This window comes from Staurois parvus, unplaced genomic scaffold (genome assembly GCF_062004578.1).
Source record: "Staurois parvus isolate SC_StPar_1 unplaced genomic scaffold, SC_StPar_1.0 ptg001146l, whole genome shotgun sequence".
Lineage (NCBI taxonomy): Eukaryota > Metazoa > Chordata > Amphibia > Anura > Ranidae > Staurois > Staurois parvus.
Window position 1 is genome coordinate 1,374,517 of NW_028318942.1, and position 19,889 is coordinate 1,394,405.

Sequence of the window (19,889 nt, forward strand, 5' to 3'; positions counted from 1 at the left end):
ATTTCAAATATATATATGTATGATAAATTAAAACATTTTATTGATATTAAGTATTTACTTTTACTCTGTATCCCAAAGGCTGTTTTTTTTTATTTTGAACATGTGACCAGCAGCAGAGGACTAGAAGCTCCTCCTGCCACTGTTTCCCTACAGACAGGCCAGGAAAGAGCTGGGTCATGTGACAGCTGTATACTGATTTAAAAAAGGGCAATTTTTAAAATTAAAATTAATAAAATAATTACAGTGCCATCATCCACACACAGAAAGAGAAGGGATAATGTAAATAAATTGTGTGTGTTTAGTATCACTTTAAGTGCTGCATTATCGGCATATATTCTTAGTTATTATGTACTTTATTTTTGCATTGCATTTTTTACTCAAACGCATAGACTCTAGAGGTGTAGTGAAAATGTATAAACCATCAGGAAACCAACATTGTGTGGGTATTTCTTGCATTCTTTGCAATCTGTGATTTGTTTCCTCTATGAACAACCCATGCAGGGCAGTTGGGGAATTTCTACAACCATTGTGTTTGGGGATCCCCAGTGAGCAGTGTGGCCATCAGCACGCTCCCCATCTCTCATTCCTCCTTTTAAGTCTATGTAAGACTAATTTTACACATTACAATCTGACTGTACAATCTGTGTAAAAGCAACCTTAGATTTACCAAAACTATGTGATGTAAGGACCTACTGTGATGGATATGGTAAAATGCCTATTTCGTTTCCTATTCAATATATATATATACGTTTTTCTACAAATTTTTCTACATATTTACTTTTATACTTTAATACTTTTTTATATTTCTAAATGTTTTATATATATATACAGTTGCAAGAAAAAGTATGTGAACCCCTTGGGATTACGTGGAGTTTTGCATGAATTGGGCATAAAATGTGCTCTGAACGTCATCTAAGTCCCAACAATAGAAGAACACAGTCTCCTGAACATAATACTACACAAACATTAGATGTTGCCATGGTTGAATTGCACATAACATGTAAACATTCACAGTGCAGGAAGGAAAAAGTATGTGAGGCCCTAGCTTAATGACTTCTCCCAGAGCTAATTGGAGCCAGGAGTGAGCCAACCTTGACTCCAATCAGTGTGATGATATTGGATGTGTTGCTGACAGCTGTCCTGCCCTTAAAAAACACACACCTGTTTTGGGTTTACTGGTTTCAAGAAGCACTGTCTGATGTGAACCATGCCTCGCAGAAAAGAGCTCTCAGAAGACCTACGATCAAGAATTGTTGACTTGCATGAAGCTGGAAAGGGTTACAAAAGTATCTCCAAAAGCCTTGATGTTCATGTGTCCACGGTAAGACAGACTGTCTACAAATAGAGAAAGTTTAGCACTGTTGCTACTCTCCATAGACGTGGTCGTCCTGTAAAAATGACTGTAAGAGCACAGCGCAGAATGCTGCATGAGGTAAAGAAGAATCCCAGAGTGTCAGCTAAAGACCTACAGAAATCTCTGGCACATGCTAACATTTTTGTTGACACATCTACAATAAGGAAAACATTACACAAGAATGGAGTACATGGGAGGACACCACGGAGGAAGCCATTGCTGTCCAAAAAGAATATTGCTGCACGTTTGAAGTTTGCAAAAGAGCACCTGGATGTTCCACAGCACTACTGGCAAAATATACTGTGGACAGATGAAACCAAGATTGAGTTGTTTGGGAAGAACACACAACACTATGTGTGGAGAAAAAAAGGCACAGCACACCAACATCAAAACCTCATCCCCACTGTAAAACATGGTGGAGGGAGCATCATGGTTTGGGGCTGCTTTGCTGCCTCAGGGCCTGGATGGATTGTTGTCATTGATGGGAAAATGAATTCCAGAGTTTATCAAGACATTTTGCAGGAAAACGTACGACCATCTGTCCGCCAACTGAAGCTCCGCAGAGGATGGGTGATGCAACAGGACAAAGACCCAAAGCATACAAGTAATTCAACAAAACAATGGCTGCAACAGCACAGAATAGGCCTTCTGGAGTGGCTCAGTCAGAGTCCTGACCTTAACCCGATTGAAATGCTGTGGCATGACCTTAAGAGAGCGATTCACACCAGACATCCCAAGAATATTGCTACACTGAAACAGTTTTGTGAAGAGGAGTGGTCCAAAATTACTCCAGATCGTTGTGCAGGTCTGATCTGCAGCTACAGGAAATGTTTGGTTGAGGTTATTGCTGCCAAAGGAGGGTCAACCAGTTATTAAGTCCAAAGGTTCACATACTTTTTCCTCCTGCACTGTGAATTTTTACATGTTATGTGCAATTAAACCATGGCAACATCTAATGTTTGTGTAGTATTATGTTCAGCAGACTGTGTTCTTCTATTGTTGTGACTTAGATGATGTTCAGAGCACATTTTATGCCCAGTTCATGCAAAACGTAATCCCAAGGGGTTCACATACTTTTTCTTGCAACTGTATATATATATATATATATATATATATATGTTGTGTGAATATTTTCTGCCTGCTGGGCTTTGTGGTACTTTAAGAAATCCTTGCTTAACCACGTGAGCTCCAGAGGATTTACCCCCCTTAATGACCAGGCCTCTTTTTGCTACTCGGCACTGCACTAATTCAACTGATAATTGCGCGGTCATGCAATGCTGCACCCAAACGAAATTTACGTCCTTTTTTTCACACAAATAGAGCTTTCTTTCGGTGGTATTTGATCATCTGTGCCCTTTTTATTTTTCAAGCTATAAACAAAAAAAGGCCAAAAATTAAAAAAAAAAACAATATTTTTTACTTTCAGCTATAAAAAATATATAGTAAACTCAAAGTTGGTTATAAATTTAGGCCAAAATGTATTCTGCTCCATGTTTTTGGTAAAAAATATCCCAATAAGTGTATATTGATTGCTTTTTGTGAACGTTATAGCGTCTACAAACTATGGTATAGATACTGCAATTTACGCCATTTTTTTTGCTATACAGCGCTATGCTAGTTTAACAGATAATTGCGCAGTTATGCAATACGGTACATAAATGAAATTTACATCCTTTTTTTCCCCACAAATTGAGCTTTCTTTCGGTGGTATTGATCGCCTGTGCGGTTTTTATTTTTTGCGCTATAAAACAAAAAACATGTCCAGTAAAAAAAAATTTAAAAATCAAATTTAGTCATAAATTTCTGCCAAAATGCATTCTGCGACATGTCTTTGCTAAAAAAAAAACCAATACGTGTAAATTAATTGGTTTACGTAAAAGTTATAGCGTTTACAAATGGCGGGAAAGATACTGGGATTTTTAGGTTTTTTTTATACTAATAATGGCGACGATCAGGGACTTATGGCGGCGGACATTCTGACATTGGGGGGTACTGACTTGGGGTCACTGACATCCCCAGTGACACCAATACAGTGATCAGTGCAAAAACCACTGACACTGTACTAATGGCACTGGGGAGGAAGGGGTTAAGTTTATTTTGCAGGGAAGGGTTATCTGAGTGAGGGGAGTGTTTTACTAGGGGGCGGGGGTGTGTACTGCAGGGAACACCGGCTGATCGGGAGAGAGAAACTCTTCTGTCCTGGTCAGCGTGTTTTCGAGCTGTCAGGGAAGTGACAGATAGCACAGCTACTGCAGCTGTGCTCTCTGTCAGCGATTGCCGCCGATCGCCGGGTCATAGCCGGTAAGGACCGGCTGTGACCCGGCAACTGATATCCGTGGCTGTAATCGGCGGGACAAGAAGGGCGGCGGCGCGCCTCGTGCTCGCCCCCTACCTGTTTACAAAACACACATTTTAAAACGTGGTTTTGCCTGCCCGTGCCACCCTGCCGCCGTATTTCTACAGTGGCAGGGCGGCAAGTGGTTAAGAAATGTCTGCTCACACGCACCAACCCCCCTCCCATCGTGCCAACTTGAGACAAAGGAATGTTTTTCTTTCTATAGATAAGACCTGGAAGAAGATCACACCTATACCATGACAGAGATTGTTTTTGTGTGGAAATGACCAATCAAAGACTAATATAATGCTTATGCTGTTCTCACATGACTCTTGCATCATTTTCCATATATAAGCTCACTTTCTCATTATAATAAACTAGAAGTGTTCATAGACTGAACATGTGTGTCAGCTTGAGTCTCTTCCAGTGTACGCACATTCCAAAGCTAGAATGATTAATTTGGACAGGAGCAGATAAGCACTGGACAATTTAGTCCTCAACTAAATCACTACCAGTACTGGGACAGTTTCACCCAGGGCAAGGATGCAGAACTGCACCCCCCTCCTAATACATGAATGAGTGTACCACCTTGTGCCAGTTCTTAGCCCCCTTGCTTTGGCTATCCATGGTTGGCATGGAGTATGCACTGCCCATGCATGGCCAATTGTTTGCTTTCTTGTGGCTAGAAGGTAGCTACACATGCACGCTTTATTTTTGTGCCAGCCGTGGGTGGATGGAGTGGAGAGTGGGCACATTGGAGCACAGCATGACAGCAGTAGTTTCCAGAACAGACATGAAGCTGTGGCCTGCTGGCTACCAGCTACTGATCTTGAGCTTGAGGCATTGAGGGGGTGCCTTGCCCTACTGCTGCACCCGGGGCACCTGCCCCTCCTGCCCACCCCTTGTCTTGGCCCTGGGACCTACCTAGAGTATCCAACAGATCTGTATCCAAGCAGGCAGGCCCTTGCCCAACATAGTTGTTGGTAGTGCTAAAGAAGATTGTACAATCAAATTGTAACGAGTGTGTCGAGCTTGCCCTCAAACAGCATACAAATTCTCCATCTCATTTTTGCAAATATTAGGCCAATTTACCTAGCCACAAGTCTCTGGAGTATTGGAGGAAACACAGGCGAGCACAGGAAGAAAATACAAACTCCATGCAGGTAGGGTCCTGGCTGGGATTCAAACCAAGGATCCCAGTGCTGTAAAGCCATTGTATTACCCATTACTTTATTTCAAGTAATCACTGAAGCCGTAGCTGCAATGTACAATTTTCTCTGGTGCATAAGGAATATACAGATGTGAGGATAAAAGCAGGTTAAAGCCCTACACAGATCTAAAGAGTATGAAAAGACTACAGCTTCTGTTGGGATTTAAAGGTCCCTGTAGCCATAGTAGTGCATTGGTACTGTCTTTACTGCCTGGACCGAAAAAGAGAAAACCCTCAAAAGATTTTGTCTTGATATCATTTAAGGCTTAGGGTTTGTTCTCAGCTGCAGCCAGGGGGTGGTAAAAATAGGCAACTGAGCCACACTTTTGCTGCCCCACCTAACCCAACACAGTGGCTGGAGGAAACAGCAAGAATCACAAGTCGTGTTCAGAGGGCAGTACTACGTCCGAAAGCAACCTATTCAAGTGAACGGGGCCATGTCACATCCACATACAATGTAGGTGCGTGCTTTTCATGGTTAAAACAAGAGATGAGGAGGTGACATGTCACTACCCCGCTGCCTATATACCGTCACCTGAGAAGTGATCTACCACAAATCATTTTTCAAAGGGGCAACAAGGGCTGCCGCTAGTGTTAACAAGCCCTTGGAGCAAATCAAAAAAGTATAAAGTATTGCCAGTACTTGAGGTGTTGTCTGACTTCAGATATACTCCACTTTTGTTTCATTAGAAGACTAGAATCGCTTTGCACTTGGAGAAGTAAACAGGCTGCCAAGGGTGACCACAGAGATGTGCAGGATGGAAACATTTGTTTTGTTTCATTTCAGGTTCATTTGTTAAGTTAACAATTTTGTTTTGTTAGAATGATTCGTTTTTGGAATTAATTTTGTATATTCAGATTAATTTCCTATATTCATTATATTTTAATCGAATCGGAAAAATGAATATTTCAGAAATGCTTTTAAATTAACAATGAAAACATATTGCAATAAATACAGTAAGGTATAAAAGTGGAAAAAAAATAGAACAGAATAGAATAAAAAAGAATAAAAAATAAAATAGAATAGAATAAAACAGAATAGAATAGAAAAGAATAATAGAATAAAACAATATAATAGAAAATAAAATAGAATAGAACAGTATAGAATGAAATAAAACAGAATAGAAAAGAAAAAAGGAATATAATAAAACAAAATAGAATAGAAAAAAAAAGAATAGAATAAAACAATAGAATAGAAACTAAAAGAATAGAATAGAACAGCATAGAATAAAATAACACAGAATAGAAAATAAAAGAATAGACTAGAACAGCATAGAATATAATAAAACAGAATAGAAAATAAAAAGGAATAGAATAAAAAAGGATAGAATAGAAAAAAAGAACAGAATAAAACAATAGAATAGAAAATAAAAGAATATAATATAATAGAATAGATTAAAATAAACAGAATAGAAAAGAAAAAAAGGAATAGAATAGAATAAAACAGAATAGAATGGAAAATAAAAGAATAGAATAGAACAGAATAAAATAAAATAAAACAGCATAGAATAGAAGTGAGCAAAATGATCTGCATATCATACTTGCTCTCCATAAATAACTCAGAAAATATGTAAGCCAGAGGCAGCCAGGCAGCAGGAATTCTTCAGGAAGGGCTTTTTCAGTACATGTTTCTTTACATACTATAAAGTATATCTCACATAACTCTTTATTCTTCCCTGCAGATCCTGTTCCTCCCCCATTTATAGTAGTTGAAGAGAGGATGTACACCAGTGAATGGTGTAATGTGACTCTTCGTTGTTCAGTCCCAACAAAGGGATCCTCATTCTCCTATACCTGGAAATACAGACATGGAGACTCTGCCTATCAGCTGTATAATAATGGAGATATAATGCAGATGTCACTGCAGCCGGAGTCCTGGGATATGGAGATGATGTGTATAGCACACAACCCTGCTGACCAGAAGAACGTCTCGGTGCTGAAGATCTGCCCGGATTATAATGAGAGAGACAAAAGTCCTGGAGGTAATAACTTTAATATATTGTCTATATACAATTCCTGACTTCTCCTGTTCTGGGGAAACCAAGTTAAGTGCAGGTCCCTAATTGGCTGCATTGTAAAAAAAAATGGGCATTACTTGCCCAGTATACAGTGCCTTGAAGAAGTCTTCATTCCCTTTGAAATTTTCCACATTTTGTCACGTTACAACCAAAAACGTAAATGTATTTGATTGGGATTTTATGTGATAGACCAACACAAAGTGGCACATATTTGTGAAGTGGAAGGAAAATGATAAATGGTTTTCAAAATTTTTACAAATAAATATCTGAAAAGTGTGACGTACATTTGTATTCAGCCCCCTTTACTCTGATCCCCCTAACTAAAATCTAGTGGAACCAATTGCCTTCAGAAGTCACCTAATTAGTAAATAAAGTCCACCTGTGTGTAATTTAATCTCAGTATAAATACAGCTGTTCTGTGAAGCCCTCAGAGGTTTGTTAGAGAAGATTAGAGAACAAACAGCATCCTGGAGTGCAAGGAACACACCAGAAAGGTCAGGGATAAAGTTGTGGAGAAGTGTAAAGCAGGGTTAGGTTATAAAAAATATCCCAAGCTTTGAGCATCTCATGGAGTACTGTTCAATCCATCATCCGAAAATGGAAAGAGTACGGCACAACTGCAAACCTACCAAGACATGGCCGTCTACCTAAACTGACAGGCCGGACAAGGAGAGCATTAATCAGAGAAGCAGCCAAGAGGCCCATGGTAACTCTGGAGGAGCTGCAGAGATCCATAGCTCAGGTGGGAGAATCTGTCCACAGGACAACTATTAGTTGTGCACTCCACAAATCTGGTCTTTATGGAAGAGTGGCAAGAAGAAAGAAAGACACAAGAAGTCCCATTTGCAGTTTGGGAGAAGCCATGTGGGGGACACAGCAAACATGTGGAAGAAGGTGCTCTGGTCAGATGAGACCAAAATTTAACTTTTTGGTCAAAAAGCAAAACGCTATGTGTGATGGAGAACTAACATTGCACATCACCCTGAACACACCATCCCCACTGTGAAACATGGTGGTGGCAGCATCATGTTGTGGGGATGCTTCTCTTCAGCAGGGACAGGGAAGCTGGTCAGAGTTGATGGGAAGATGGATGGAGCCAAATACAGGGCAATCTTAGAAGAAAACCTGTTCGAGTCTGCAAAAGACTTGAGACTGGGGCGGAGGTTCACCTTCCTGCAGGACAACGACCCGAAACATCCAGCCAGAGCTACAATGGAATGGTTTAGATCAAAGCATATTCATGTCTTAGAATGGCCCAGTCACAGTTAAGACCTAAATCCAATTGAGAATCTGTGGCAAGACTTGAAAATTGCTGTTCCCAGATGCTCTCCATCCAATCTGACAGAACTTGAGCTATTCTGCAAAGAATGGGCAGAAATGTCCCTCTCTAGATGTGCAAAGCTGGTAGAGACAACCCAAAAAAGACTTGCAGCTGGAATTGCAGCAAAAGGGGGTCCTACAAAGTATTGACTCCGGGGGGCTGAATACAAATGCCGCCACACTTTTCACAGATTTATTTGTAAAAAAATTTGAAAACCATTTATCATTTTCCTTCCACTTCACAATTATGAGCCACTTTGTGTTGGTCTATCACATCAAATCTCAGAACCCAGTTTCTAGTATACTCGCTGTGTAGAAAAACCATAGTGTTCTGTTAGTGGTTAACAAATTATATTTCCTAATATATGTATATATTTATGTATTATATACAGTATTGTGCAAATGTTATAGGCAGGTGAAAAAATGCTGTAAAGTAAGGATGTTTTCAAAAATATATACAGTGGGGCAAAAAAGTATTTAGTCAGCCACCAATTGTCCAAGTTCTCCCACTTAAAAAGATGAGAGGCCTGTAATTGGCATCATAGGTAGACCTCAACTATGAGAGACAAAATGAGAAAAAAAATCCAGACAATCACATTGGCTGATTTGGAAAGAAATTATTTGCAAATTATGGTGGAAAATAGGTATTTGGTCAATATCAAAAGTTCATCTCAATACTTTGTTATATATCCTTTGTTGGCAATGACAGAGGTCAAACGTTTCCTGTAAGTCTTCACAAGGTTGGCACACACTGTTGCTGGTATGTTGGCCCATTCCTCCATGCAGATCTCCTCTAGAGCAGTGATGTTTTGGGGCTGTCGCTGGGCAACACGGACTTTCAACTCCCTCCAAAGGTTTTCTATGGTGTTGAGATCTGGAAACTGGCTAGGCCACTCCAGGACCTTGAAATGCTTCTTACAAAGCCACTCCTTCGTTGCCCGGGCGGTATGTTTGGGATCATTGTTATGTTGGAAGACCCAGCCACGTTTCATCTTCAATGCCCTTGCTGATGGAAGGAGGTTTGCACTCAAAATCTCACGATACATGGCCCCATTCATTCTGTCCTGTACATGGATCAGTCATCCTGGTCCCTTAGCGGAGAAACAGCCCCAAAGCATGATGTTGCCACCCCCATGCTTCACAGTAGGTATGGTGTTCTTTGGATGCAACTCAGCATTCTCTCTCCTCCAAACACGACGAGTTGTGTTTCTAGCATACAGTTCTCTTTTGGTTTCATCTGACCATATGACATTCTCCCAATTCTCTTCTGGATCATCCAAATGCTCTCTAGCAAATGCTTAAGCAGGGGGACACGTCTGGCACTGCAGGATCTGAGTCCCTGGCGGCGTAGTGTGTTACTGATGGTAGCCTTTGTTACGTTGGTCCCAGCTCTCTGCAGGCCATTCACTAGGTCCCCCCGTGTGTTCCTGGGATTTTTGCTTACTGTTCTTGTGATCATTTTGACCCCACGGGGTGAGATCTTGCGTGGAGCCCCAGTGCGAGGGAGATTATCAGTGGTCTTGTATGTCTTCCATTTTCTAATTATTGCTCCCACAGTTGATTTGTTCACACCAAGCTGCTTGCCTATTGCAGATTCAGTCTTCCCAGCCTGGTGCAGGTCTACAATTTTGTTTCTGGTGTCCTTCGACAGCTATTTGGTCTTCACCATAGTGGAGTTTGAAGTGTGACTGTTTGAGGTTGTGGACAGGTGTCTTTTATACTGATAACAAGTTCAAACAGGTGCCATTGATACAGGTAATGAGTGCAGGACAGAGGAGCCTCTTAAAGAAGAAGGTACAGGTCTGTGAGAGCCAGAAATCTTGCTTGTTTGTAGGTGACCAAATACTTATTTTCCACCATAATTTGCAAATAAATTCTTTCCAAATCAGCCAATGTGATTGTCTGGATTTTTTTTCTCATTTTGTCTCTCATAGTTGAGGTCTACCTATGATGCCAATTACAGGCCTCTCTCATCTTTTTAAGTGGGAGAACTTGCACAATTGGTGGCTGACTAAATACTTTTTTGCCCCACTGTATATATTGTTTATTTTTATCAATTTAGAAAATGCAAAGTGAGCAAACAGAAGAAAAATCTAAATCAAGTCAATATTTGGTGTGACTGCTCTTTGGCTTTAAACCAGCATCAATTCTTCTAGGTATATTTGCACACAGTTTTTGAAGGGACTCAGCAGGTAGGTTGTTCCAAAGGTCTTGGAGAAGTAACTACAAATCCTCTGTGGTTGTAGGCTGCCTCAAATACTTCTGTCTCTTCATGTAATCCCAGACAGACTCGGTGATGTTGAAATCAGGGTATGATAGATATGTATCTGCCTGTATTTCTCAGGATTGAGGAACCATTGATTGGGCAACGTTAAGGACCGTAGATGCAGTGGTCGGCCAAAGAAACTTAATGCAGCAAATAAAAGACACATCATGCTTACTTGTCTTCAACAATGGAAGATGTCCAGCAGTGCCATCAGCACAGAACTGGTGGAAACCAGTGGAGCCCAGGTAGACCCATCTACTGTCTGGGGAAGTGTGGCCAGAAGTGGTCTTTGTGGAAGAATCGTGGCCAAAAAGCCATACTTCCAAAGTGGAAACAAGGCCAAGCGACTCAACTATGCATGAAACCACAGGATCTGGGGTGCAGAAAAATGGCAGCAGGTGCACTGGACTGGCGAGTCAAAATTTGAAATATTTGGCTGTAGCAGGAGACAGTTTGTTCACAGTAGGGCTGGAGAGCAGTACAATAATGAGTGTGTGCAGGCAACAGTGAAGCACGGTGGAGGTTCCTTGCTAGTTTGGGGCTGCATTCCTGCAAATGGATTTGGAGATTTGGTCAGGAACAATGGTGTCCTCAATGCTGAGATATACAGGCAGATACTTATCCATCATGTCATACCATCAAAGAGGGGTGTGATTGGCCCCAAATATATTCTTCAGGAGGACAATGACCCCAAACATACAGCCAATGTCATTAAGAACTATCTTCAATGTAAAGAAGAACAAGGAGTCCTGGAAGTGATGGTTTGGCCCCCACAGAGCGCTGATCTCAACATCATCGAGTCTGTCTGTTTACATGAAAAGTCAGCAGGATTTGAGGCAGCCTACATCCACAGAAGATCCATGGTTCGTTCTCCAAGATGTTTGGAACAACCTACCTGTCGAGTTCCTTCACAAATTGTGTGCAAGTCTACCTAGAAGAACTGATGCTATTTTGAAGGCAAAGGGTGGACACACCAAATACTGATTTGATTTGGATTTCATATCTGTTCACTTAATTTCCATTTAACTTGTATTTCTGAAATAATTCTTAATGTACAGTATTTTTTCACACCTGCCTAAAACCTTTGCACAGTACTGTATATTAAAGATATAAAAAAGCTAATACACCTAAAAAGTAGAAATAAAATTGAACTAAAACCATAATGGATTCCATTTATGAATGATCAGTAGGGCCCAGCCAACACAAATACATACATTACAATGGAGTAAATGGCAGCCAGAGATGCCACCCACAAATTATACTTCTTATACAATATATCATTATGTTTGGTAAGCATTCATGTTTATAGTTTCGAAGTGTATATTGTTTTTAATGAATTACAAGTCTCATCCTGCAGATAATCTCTTGCCTGTAGGTTGCTGGATACAATTGTACGTCTACCTGCCAGTTCTGACTATTCTGTCGCTATCTCTGCCTCTTCTGTGTTTACTGAACAGGAGGAAAACCTGAATGAAGTACGTATAATATTCCTTTTAGCAGGTAAATGCAAATGGAAATCCTAAATAATATAATAATGTTAGATGACGACCAGGGGCGGACTGACCATTTGGAAACTCGGGCACTGCCTGAGGGCCCGGGGTCAGTAGGGGGCCCCATGAGATGCCCCTGGTACCTTTTTCATAGGCTTTTTTGAGTTTGGGCAAGGACACAGGGGCCCCATGATCCCCTATTGCCCAGGGGCCCCATGAATTGTCAGTCCGCCCCTGATCACGACATACATGGATTTATTCTGAGGATGAATTCACACCAAAACGCAGCCAGAGCAATTCAGTGCACCGGTCGCTCTGCGGGGGTGGCAGTGTGATGTGCAATTCAGCACATCACAGGGCTCCCTTTTTTATATTGAATAAACTTTATGTGAAGTGTACAAATCGTACACTGCAATGTCGGGCAGCGCAATGTCATTCCAATGCAGTTCAGCCCTTGCACTATGATAAAATGCAGCATGTCTGCATTTTTGTGCAGCCACAGGGTGCATTGCAGTGTGAATGGGGCACATAGGAAACAATTGTTTCCTGTGTGTCCCTGCGGTGACAGACGATTTACAATGCAGTAAAACATCTGTCACTGCATATAGTGTGAATTGGCCCTAAAAAGCAACCAATCGCCAATCAGCTTTTATTGTCTTGACTGCTCTAGACCTGGGGGGGGGGGGGGTCTCCAAACTTTTTAAACAAAGGGCCGGTTTACTGTCCTTCAAACTTTAGGAGGACCGGATTGTGACCAGTGGGGGTAGAGAATGTCCCAGGCCTAGCATCAGTAAAAATAAACACGGGGTACTATTCCTCCCATCAATACCCATCATTGATATTAATGGGGGGAATAATACCCTATCACTGGTATCAGTGGGAGGAATAGTGCCCCATCATTGGTGTCAGTGGGAGGAATAGTGCCCCATCATTGGTATCAGTGGGAGGAATAGTGCCCCATCATTGGTATCAGTGGGAGGAATAGTGCCCCATCATTGGTATCAGTGGGAGGAATAGTGCTCCATCATTGGTGTCAGTGTAAGAAATAGTGTCCCATTGTTGGTATAAGTGGGAGGAATAGTGTCCCATTGTTGGTGTCAGTGGGAGGAATCATGCCCCATCATTGGTATCAGTGTAAGAAATAGTGTCCCATTGTTGGTGTCAGTGGGAGGAATAGTACCTCATATCATTCAGAGAAATAGTGCCCCAAGAGCCGGATAAAGGCTAGCAAAGGGTCACATCCGGCCCTCGGGCCACAGTTTGGAGACCCCTGCTCTAGACTAATGAAAGATGAAATGTAGTTGGCCTATACTGGCACTTTATGCATCCTCATTTCTCTGGTTTTCTAAATTGAATAGCACCAGATATATAAACTGTGCTAGATATATAAATCCATACATCTAAGCTCAGGGCAAACTAAACAGATCAACATTAGTGTTGGGCAAGATGTTCGAGTCGAACGTTAGTTTGACTCAAACATCGGCTGTTCGTGTGTTCGACTAACACACGAACGGTACGGGCATTCAGCGGGCTGTTCGCCCACTGCACCCCACAATGCACTGCACCCTGACAGTGCATTGTGATTGGTGTGATTGGCCAAAGCAATGCACCTGACCACAAGTCAGGTGCAATGCTTTGGCCAATCACAGCGCATGATGATGTCACAAGGGAACAGGATGACCAAGAACTGTCATCCCAGCGCAGCTGTCAGACGGCGGGAGCGGAGACGTTTTTTTTTGGGTTGGCGTTGGCGGTGGGCATCGTGATTGACGTTGGATCTACTTCGGGGGACATTTTTTAAATTTTTGTTTTTAATCAAAGACTGTCTCCTGTCTTTTTTTAGTAAATGAGTAGCAGTACCATGTACCCCATACTCATTCACATGGGGGGGCTCCTTGTTAAAGGAGGCTTCCAGATTCTGATACGACCCCCACCCGCAGACCCCCACAACCGCCAGCCATGGTTGTGGGGAAGAGGCCATTTTTCCCATTAAAATGGGGACAAGGTGCCTTGTGGGGGAGCTTTCCCTTCCCAAAGCATCCCCCATGTTGAGGGTGTGTGGCCTGGTATGGTTTGGGGGGAGTCGTTCACCCATCTCCCCTTCCCTTTCCTGACTTGCCGGACTGCATGCTCAGATAAGGGTCTGGTATGGATTGTGGGGGGGACCCCACAGCATTTTTTTTATTTTGGCATGGGGGTTCCCCTCAAAATCCATACCAGACCCAACGGGTTGGGGGGGGCCCACACATTTAAAAAAAAAAAATTTAATTGCCAGGCAATGCCAGCAATTCTTTTTACACCTGAAACATTAAAGAATGTGCGGTATTTTACTGCATACTCAGATGCAGTAACGTACCGCTTAATGAATTGTCCCCTCTGTTCGAAGTTTATGGTCGAACTTTCATTATGTTTGAATGTTCGACCACAAACTGAACAAGGGAAGTGTTCAGCCCATCACTAACCAACATATAAAATATTTTGATTGGCTGAAATGGCTACAGCCAACTATTGATACTTGAAATTGCTATTAAAGAATATCTGAACCCAAAAACAACATTTTAATATATACCAGCTTACAACCCTTAAATGTGGTGGTTGCTTTAGTTTAAATTTTTTGGCCTGAGATCATTTTCAGCAAGTACAGAAAATAGTTATTGCTCTAGACAGAAATGCATTGTCCTTGTCATTTTGTCTCCATTCACATCTAGGCATTTTGTACCATGGACAGAATTGCAGCGATTTTGCCCGTGATCCCAAAAAATTGCAAAACTGACAAATCGCACTACGTTTGTTCAGGTGTCATTCATTTTCAACGGCATCTAAAATGCAGTGCAATTCTACCACAATTGTAAACCGCCCAACAAGGAGCAGGAGCTTCTTTTGGGGTGACGAGGTGACGAGGTTTGCAGGATTACAGCACGATATACCGTTTTAGGGGCCATTAAAAATGAATGGCACCTGAACAAGTGCCTTGTGATTTGTCAGTTTTGCAGAGCGTTTTGGGATCCCAGGCAGATTTGAGGTGATCCTGCCACTGATACAAAATGCCTAGATGTGAATGGAGCCTTCCTGTGAGCTCAAATGAAAGCATAAACAATGTAAGTGGATATACTAATCCCTATATAATGGAGATAAAGACATGTTTGAAAACCAACCTGGGTGACACCCATTGCTCCCTCCTTATATACAGTGGAACACAGCCAAACAGGGACAAGGTTTGTGTGTTAACCGCAGAATTACCAGGTGAAAAGAAAAAAATCTAAAAAGCATCTATCCCATCCAAGGACTAGTAAGCTGCAATATATTATGTAGCACCCGCCTATGTAGCTAGGGGGAGCTTTAGTGCTGATTGTTAGAGAGGAGGTCTGAGTAGCAGCATGGGTGTGATAGCCAGATGGGTCAAATTTGAGTCAGAGCTGAGAGGTTCAGCAGGTCAACTCTCTGGAACTTCCCCCTGCTTTAGATCTTTGGAGAAAGGTCTAGAAGCAGTGGGTGGATCTACACTCTTGGAGGATCCTGACCAATCCCTAATAGGAGGCTTGGCAAGGGGCCAGGAAACACCTTTAAGATTATCTGAGCCTGCTCAGCTACAGGGGAGTTTGGATGGAAGATGGAGTGAGAGGAGGAGATGTAGGAGCCTAGGAGGAGACCCAGTGAGATGGAGTCTACCTACAGGTCGGGAGCTTGGATGGAAGAAAGCTTAGGACTTCACCAGGCCCTAGATCAAGGACCACCTGTGCAGCAGGGAAGGAGCAGCCCAACTAGAAGACCTGGTAGCAGCCACCAACCCATTGGCAATATGGGAGAAGAACTGAGTAAGTAATCCAGCATCCCCTGGGCCAGATAGGGGAAGAAGCATTCTGGTTGAAAACCTCACTAGCTCCATTTCTGGGACTGTTAACCCTTTCAAGTAGCAGATACTGGATCCCCTTGCTCAGGGTTTCCTCCAGACAGCTGTGCAAAGAAGAGAATTTATCTGGAGTCTGGGGTGGTACATCGGGAGAGGCTGGAGAGCTCTCCTTAAAGAGAATTCCTTATCGTGGACTTGTACATAGTTGCCAGGAAGTTTTAGTTCCCTTGAGCATCCTGTACACCCCAACCCAATCCAGGTTGAAATTCCCCTAATAAAACTTCAAAAACAAAGCTCAAGTACTAGTTACTGATTCCTGGATGCAAGTCTGTGTGAAGATGTGTGTTGCCTGGCTGTGCAGGACTATAGGGGGACCCAAAACCTTTGCAACTCCTAAGGGGTAGTGCTACAATTACATTTTTGTTTTTGAGTTTTGATGCAATTTACAACCTAAATAGCCCATATGGGATTTTTTTTACAGTGTTTCTAAATATCCTCTTTACAGGTGAGTGACATGAAGATGTAAGTGAACACGACATGACCTCTTTCAGAAAACATCCAGCAAATCATAAAAAAGACTAAAATATGCCTGTACACTGTTGGTCAGGCCGATGGAGAGACATATCATCAAGTTTACAGAATATGTAAACCCAACATTTCATATTCCTGATATGTGCCTACTGTGCCATGTACTTGTATGAAAAAGTATCCTGTTCTTTTTGTATTGATTGCTTTGTGTGAAATCCCTGGTGTCCCTGCCAGTCCCTCTGCTTTCCTAAAAAAAAAAAAACTGACCATACTAGGCATGAGAGCACAGCATGGTCAGTTCTCTAGCTGTGCTGAGAACTCAGTGTGCTCTCCTCCAATGATGAGATTTGCCCTGACACACACCCGCCTCCCTGCACAGCCATTTACTGTGAAGACCAATGTGCTGCTGTTTCTCCTCTCCCAGCTCTTACGCAGCTGAAAATATAGGAATGTGATCACTGCTTAAAAAAGAGAAAAAATATATATTTATAATTTTTCTTTATATCTATACACAAATGTTTTGCTTTTCATTTCTATTTTAAACTGAATGGGTTGTTTTACAAGGTGAAGGTTTTATATATACTTAAATTTTTCCTTTCAACAAATACAGCAGAACATTAAAGGGTTGAGAATGTAAAAAAAGCTTGAGTAAGTCCAAGAAGAATTTATTTTTCCTACACAAAATCAAAAATACAATATGTTTTGGGGGCCCAAATACTCCCCTTTCATCAGAGATAAGAAATAAAATAAAAGATGATGATAAAAGCTAAGTATCTAAAACCACAAACACTGATCCATCACGTAATAACAAGAGTGTGTGTTCTATAATATCAGTGATCATCAACCTTTCAATCATGTTCAATCAACATTACTTGCATTACTTTATATAATGGAAATCGCACTGCAAATTGCAAGAAACCCTAGCCCTCTGTCTTCTATGGGGTGGTCAGATGGAATGGAATGGACCACCTGTCCATTTCCACCTGACTGTCATCCGATCTGATCTGCCGGACAGAACGGATCCCCATCCATGTGATTTTTGGCGTACAGGATCATATGCCGGCGGGTGTCAGCGGACACTTGTCCATTGACACCTGTTGGTCCATAGAGGTCTATGGATGATCCGATCGGGTCTGTCTGAAAAACTGACAGGCAGGCCCAATCGGACCGTCAGTGTAAAAGAGGCCTAATACACCAGTAAGCAGTGATCACATTCCCTATATTTTCAGTTGCATAAGAGCTGGGAGAGGAGAAACAGCAGGACACTGGTCTTCGCAATGAATGGCTGCGCGGGGGGGCGGGTGTGTGTCAGGATAAATCTCATCAGTGAAGGAGAGCACACTGAGTTCTCAGTACAGCTAGAGAACTAACCACGCTGTGCTCTCATGCCTAGTATGCATCAGTAATGCAGTATTTCAAATAGTAGAAGCATGAGTATAATATCCCACAACTAAAAACATTCAAAATACAGAAATATATATCAGATCAGAGCCATCCAATCAGCTAAATTCATCAGGAATAAAAAACATCATTTTTTTATCAGTGATGAAACCTCCAGCAAAGCTGTGATGAAATTTGAAATCAGGAAGGGAGCAGGAACCTGCTTGATGGCTGGTCATCTCCAAAGAGGTTAATGCCATCAAGCCATTGCCCACTTTATGGTCACTTGATCTTCCACACTTCTCTTGACCTTAAACCAATCTTGACCCATCAATTCCTTGGCCTACTAGAGGGCAAACTATCCCTCAAAGCCTTCCCCTTTAAACATGTTTCCAGCAGCCAAGGTCCCCTTTCTTTAGATCAAGGAGCCTTCATTCTACATGTAGAGTTCACACCTCAAAATAAGGAACATAAAAAAGGAACTGCTTTAATTAAACATCCGGTGAATATCGCATTCACCGGATACAGCATGAGTAATACAGTAATCCCTTTTTCTCAGTATAGATGACAGCGGTCATTGTTTGATCAGGTGATTTGTGATTGATGTACTTGTGGATTTCATGTTAATCCCTCTACAAATATAGTATGCTGCCGTGTTATGAAGAATCCATGGGAAGATGTGACACATTATTTGGTTTGGTAACAGGCATGGCTGGAAATACTAGAATTTCTTGTGGGAATATTTATTCTCTGGAGTCCTGGAGAGATCAAAGAGACCTATTTAATGTGTATGGGAAAGTAAAACTTGTTTTGTTCTTTTGGATACTTTCAAAAATATTAAAACCCCTGACAGCTTTTTTTTTTATTATTGCTCTCTGAATACTCTTTGGGGAAAATACCTTTTCCTTTCTGTCCTGGTGACTACCTTCACTAAGACAGAAAGTGAGGTAGAATACAAAATTTTGAGCTGTCAATAGAACAGGAATGGAGGAAAAGTCTTCCAATGGGGACACTTGTTCTGGTAACAACACCCAATAGAGGGTTTCCCTCTCTTTGGAGTTTACCTACAGGACAAGGAAATGAGGGAAAATCTCCCCAATTTGAGATAGACAGCAAAACAATTCCTGAAGGAAGCCTTGTCCAAAACTCAAAAAATGTTGCCTTCATGCAGACTTTTACATACCAGCAGGAACCCAAACCTAAAACTATACGTTAAATGTACTTCTGGCATTTGTTTTAACCCCATCAACTACCCTCACAAACCAAGAATCCATCCAGGTTCTTCTCTGCTGTATTTTAAAAGAATTGTTGGTGTCGCATGGCCTGCCCTAAAGCCTCATGCCTCAAGCCTCCGAATTACAGCCTCATGTGAACGCTTTGGACTTATTTTCATTATTCTTTCAATTCTCCCTCTTATTTATTCTACGGTTTGAACTCGAACTTAATTCCGGGGTCCTGTGATGTGGACGTGCCCTCCTACTGCCATTTAGTGGTCATTTCCTCCCTCCCCTTCTCCCATTTTTTTTCTCCCAGTTTCTTCTTTTCTCTCCCTTTCTCTTCTTTCTATACTCTTTTCTCCTCGGGTTATCCCACTTTGGGCCCACCAGTGACAGCATCCTGGATGTAGAGATGGTTTTCCTAATGGACATTCACATAGTTAGCTGCTATCTCCTCTATATTATAGATGGGAACCCTATTGCCTGCTTGGTATATATTACCATACCTAGTATGTATCTAGTTGACTTCTGATATGAGCATTATTGACCTTCCTCTTTCTTCGGTATACTATGATCACATTGTTATGGTTTATACTGACCTCATTGTCACTCATATGTACTGGTATGCAAATGTTTGCCTGTTATAATTATGTTTGTACCTTTCTGATCCATCATGGACATTTTCCTTTTGTACTTTAATATCTGCAAAACATAATAAAATAGAGATTAAGAATAAAATAGTCAAAGCTGTGGTCTATGGCCAGGGCATCCCACACACCAATTAGGAGCATCAGCAGTCAATGTAGAATTGCTATTTAGGTTTTGTGCTGTCCTAGGCAACACAAAAATCACCCCCATGGAGACAGCCTAACACCCCCCGCAGAGACAACCTGTTATTGACCAACAACACGCCTGTAACCC

The 19,889-nt window shown here is 41.7% G+C and overlaps 1 long non-coding RNA gene across 1 annotated transcript in view; it reads right to left on the minus strand.

Moving 5' to 3' along the window:
• The window catches only part of LOC149439227 (uncharacterized), a 173,872-nt gene extending 154,197 nt beyond the window's left edge, over nt 1-19,675 (minus strand). Inside the window, exon 1 of the long non-coding RNA XR_016307849.1 lies at nt 19,628-19,675. This is a non-coding gene — a long non-coding RNA (uncharacterized LOC149439227). The remainder of the gene's footprint in view (nt 1-19,627) is intronic.
• Between the last annotated feature and the right edge of the window lie 214 nt (nt 19,676-19,889).